Raw genomic sequence first — 4,895 nt, forward strand, 5'->3', positions numbered from 1 at the left:
TGGAGGAAAAGAGTGAAGGCATAATATTCAATACAGATAGTATGACAGTAGAAAAAATTAAAGTGGGGTGAGATTTGGAAGGGTGTGGTGAAGTTATGTAAAGATCCATTGTACTTAAAAACTGATTTGTTGAATGGAAATTCACTTGTACAATTATTTAAGATAATAAAAATATAATTAAAAACAATGGAGACACTTTATCTTAAACTGTGTTCTCTTAAACCATGAGTCAATATAATAGTTTCCTCCTTAGAAATGTTCTTTGCAGGTATTTTCCTCACAGTAACAGAAAAGTGATCAACACAATGCATATCAATACATTACATTGCACATCATAAAGAGACACACTATAAATTCTATTTCCATCTCTTTTAAAAATAAAATTTTTTGCTCTATAAATTGATCAGAGGCATGGATTTTGTGGCTAGTTAGTTCATTGCACATGTCTCTCTTCCTCTCTCTCTTTCATGGTTCTCATAGATAATATGATTGCTCCATAATTATCCTAACTTATTTTGCTTTTATATTTTTGGTTGCATCATTTCACTTTCTGCTCTGCCATTTCCCAAATCATTTACATAGAAGGTATTATTTCCTATTTTCTCATTCCTAGAATAAGCTGCACATGAAGACACCATTGGTCCTCATTTTCAGTCTGTACCTTTTAATACACAGGAAAATCTTTCCTCTGCTTTCTATCAGTTCTCTACTTTCCAGTTAGAATAATTTAGAATAGTAAAAATGGAAAAAGAGAAAATAAATCATTGTGAAAAGACTAACTTTTAATTATATGAATCGCATGTGTTGTTACACTTGTATTTTTGTAATCAACTTTTTAATAACTGTTTTTCATTTCTTGCATCTGAAGGATGAAAAATATGGAATACTTCGCATATTTTCATATCATCCCTGTCCAAGTGGCATGTTAATCTCTATATTGTTGTAATTTATGTATACGTGCTGCTGAAGCATGTAGTATCCTGTAAATTTAAGTAGTTAATGATGTAATCTTTATACAGGCATATATCCTTGGTTGCCTATTTGTAACAAGGAAACCTTATTGTTACTAACAATGCTATTGATCTTATTTCTCTGAAATTCTGTGTATAGTGGAAAAAACATATTGTTCGGTAGATTGCTCACACTTGCAATTATTTGCCAATGACTATTTTAAGTCTTTTTCATTTTAAATTTCATCATATTTTGTAGCCTTTATAGCTAGGTTCAAAGATATGGCTTTTCAAGTACTTATTTATCAACTGAGTTAGCTTTGTGGAGCTAATGGATTCAAAGTAAGCCTTGCTGAAGAGCTACTTCTAAACTTTTGCAGCTTAAAATTTCCCAAATGAGGTCTTACTGGCACAAATGTCTACTGACCTTTTACCCTTCTTCCATGTAGTAACAGACCAACCAGAATATCTTACCCTGACAGCAAAGATTATCTTACTGGAAAAAAAAAACTAATCATAGTTACAAGGGATCATAGAGAAATAAACAGTTCTGAGTAGAAAGTATTTTATCAAAATATAATTGTTTATTATACCTACCATTTCAAAAGTAGCTAAAGCCAAGAAGGTGAAAAAAAATTGTTCTTATGCATGATTACCTAATGTCCTGTCCTGTCTACCATCCAATCAGGCAGGAACTTACACTACTGAATTTCTACCGCCAAATATTTCCATAGCTCCAGGAGAAGTCCATATTTTTCCTTGATATTAGGCCTTAAATTGGTAATGTTTTAATCACAGTGTTTCCTCTTGCCTCTAGGCTGTAAATCTACAAATGGTAAAGCTTTAGGTCTAACTCTACCAAACTCTGAGGTAGAGATAATGGAATAATACTGTAAAACAGAGTTGCCTTTGATACCCTAACCACAACAGAACAATGAAAAACATTTCCTTAGATTACATACAGTTATATATTTTATATTTATATGTGCTAATTTTATGTTTCACACAATGAAACTTGCTAGAATTAATCGATAATTTGACAAATAATTTGATATTTATTACAATAAATAGATAGGAATATAAATAATTAGGTTTAGAATATTTATTAGAATATAAGAAGTATCAATGCAATGTCTTCGATATAAACTTGTGATACCTTCTAAGTGTTCTTAGTCTCCTGAATTCACATGGTAAAAGAAAATGTTGTTTTCCTTTAATCTGTAAGGGATTTTACTCTGCTGCTCTGTATATTGTTTTAACTCGCTGAACTCAGAATGGTTTTCCCCATATTTCTGATCATACCCAAATTTTGCTGATATGATGTCCAAAAGGTATTATTCTTCTACAGGATCCACGCGTCCTAAGATCCTAGGTCCTAGTTATCTGTATCATCAGATAAGAAGGGCAAGTATTCACACCTAGGCCCATGCCACATGCCAACAGAAAGTAATTGAAGACTCATCTCAACTCCTCATTTCCTATAATAATTCAGGGCCCCAATTACACAGGATTTAGCAGTAAGCAATTGTGAAATGCAAGGCAACTTAAAATGAAAGATGAGATCACAAAATCTGAGAGAAACTACTGTAATTCACACTTTCAATTTACAGATGACCAGCCCATATTAGTGAACAAGATCACAAATGTCACAAGAATATTTTTAATACCCCTCTCCTAATGATTAATGAAAGATTTCAGTCCAGTATAAGTAGGCCAAAAAATAGTTCCTGGAAGGATAGATCCATAATTTTTCTACCAAGGATAGGAAAACTTGACTTAGAAGTCAAATATAATTCAGAAAAACATGCATGCCAGCAAGTGCTTTACCACTGAGTCACCTTCCCAGCCCCTCAAATAAACTTTTTAAAGGCACATTCGCCAAAATGACATTTGACAATTATATACTTAGTAACAAAAGTTTTTCAAGTGGAAGGAGCAAGTTACAATAGAGTTGATTTATTATCCTGCACTAATACCAAACAGGTTCAACCATTCCTTAAATTATAGAAATAGTAGCCCCGACCATTTGTGTTGTTCAGTAGATGCCTTCCAGAAATGTGTTACCTAGATCAGCCTCCCATATTTCAAGCCTAAACATTAGCTAATAAAGTAAATTTCATCAAATAATAAAGTGCATTTTAAAAGATCACGAATAGTTGCATTATCATGTTGTTTGATGTTTTCCTTAAGAAATATGACTTTAAGTCTTGAATATGGGTACTCATGAGAGATGTGACAAACATAAAATCTGTCTTCTATTTCTATCATATTCCTCCACAGTAATAAATTTTAGTTTTCTTCTTTTCCCAAAAGTTATACGTAGTAGAGAATATTATCCCATGTAAAGTAAAATAATCACAAACCATTGTACAAAGCCATTTATAAAAACTGGTAGTTAGGAAAACATTCTAAGCCATTTTTAAACTTTCTTGTTGAATAAAGATTAATCTTCCAAATGGATGAGAATAAAATCATGTCTAGGTGCTTCACGTCTCCAGTCTTGCAAATTGTTATTGCAGATGAATTAATTATGGAAATATAAGCTGATATCAGTTCAAGTATATGCAGGATTGAAATGCCATAGAATGTATATAAACCTGTCAAAGTATGAACAGACAGTTTAACAGAATGACTATCAAGAAGTTGAAACCAGAGAAGAATATTAGTAAAAACAGAATGAATGAAAAATGAAAAAGTGGCAAGCACAACTAGAATACTCAATGTACACATGTGATAAAGGAAGTGGTAAATCTGAAATAAATCTTGGAGAAGGAGTTGGTTGAGAATGATAGAAGGAGTGACTCTGATCCAGGAGCATTGGACAATTACATGGACATATTTAATTGTAACACAATTGCACAACCTTTTGAAATTTATTTAAAAGCACAACAAAAATCAAACACATAAAAATCACAACCAAACAGCAAACTCTACAGAGTATGAATATGATCTCTCAAAATATTAAATAGTTAATCAAGGGCAGTATGTGAAAAGCAAACCAACTGTTCAAAGAGGGCAGTTTGGGGTAGGGGAGAATTTTGAACAGATTTAAATAGATTGTCTAAGGTTATAAATCACCTACATCTGCAGCAAATATTTTCTAATGGGAGATCTTTGTCTGAACTGGATATTCCAGTCCTGAGATACATTTGATAGCTGGTGAATATAGAATGGAAGAAACAAGATCAAAACCCATTACTCTGTTGGAGAGAAAACAGTCCTCTATGTTTTCTCTCATCTCTCTTTACTACTCTTTTTCATACTTTTCAGTCAAGTGATTTTGAATTATATCTTTCCTTCTTTGTTCTGGCAAAATAATCGGTCAAAGTAATTCACTAAAGATTATTTGCCATTTTTTCTATTATGCTTTTTATTTGTCCAAGCGAGTCCATTAAACTTCCCTCTTGAATTTGGTTGCCACGAAAACCCAACATCTATGATAATGAGGACAAACTCTCAGGTAAAACCTTTTCTCCAAAAAACCAGTCCAAGAAGCTGTGATCACAAATATTTAGCTATACTGTTTTTTCTTTTACCTTGAAAGTATTCTTATGTCTAAAGTGCCCACAAAAATAAGTACTCCACCACTTTTTGGTTCAATTACTTCTAACCTCAAAGATATAATTTGCTAACAAGATGCTTAGAGGAAAGCGAAGAATACTCCACTTTTATCTTCTCACTTAAGATTCTCGTTAGATACCATATCAGGAACAGTGAAGTTATTCTTTTCAAAATTACTTCAATAGATTATTTTTCTCTTGGTCTTGCATTTGCTTAACAAGATGTATGGAGAAGAATAGAGTTAAATCACCGATACCTTGGATGACAGTGTCTGTTACAAAGGACAGTACTTCGATGACCTATTTCTATGTCCTCCTCTTAGCTCTTACCTGATTTCCAATTAATCACAGCTTCTTGGGTTAAAGTCTAGTGAAGTGGAAGGAC

The 4,895-nt window shown here is 32.6% G+C and overlaps 1 pseudogene; it reads right to left on the reverse strand.

Moving 5' to 3' along the window:
- Nucleotides 1–872: 872 nt before the first annotated feature.
- Nucleotides 873–972, reverse strand: LOC138808635 (U6 spliceosomal RNA; annotated as a pseudogene).
- Nucleotides 973–4,895: the final 3,923 nt, after the last annotated feature.

Source organism: Dipodomys merriami, unplaced genomic scaffold, assembly GCF_024711535.1.
Source record: "Dipodomys merriami isolate MVZ:Mamm:240054 unplaced genomic scaffold, mDipMer1.0.p SCAF_46, whole genome shotgun sequence".
In the NCBI taxonomy this organism is placed as follows: domain Eukaryota; kingdom Metazoa; phylum Chordata; class Mammalia; order Rodentia; family Heteromyidae; genus Dipodomys; species Dipodomys merriami.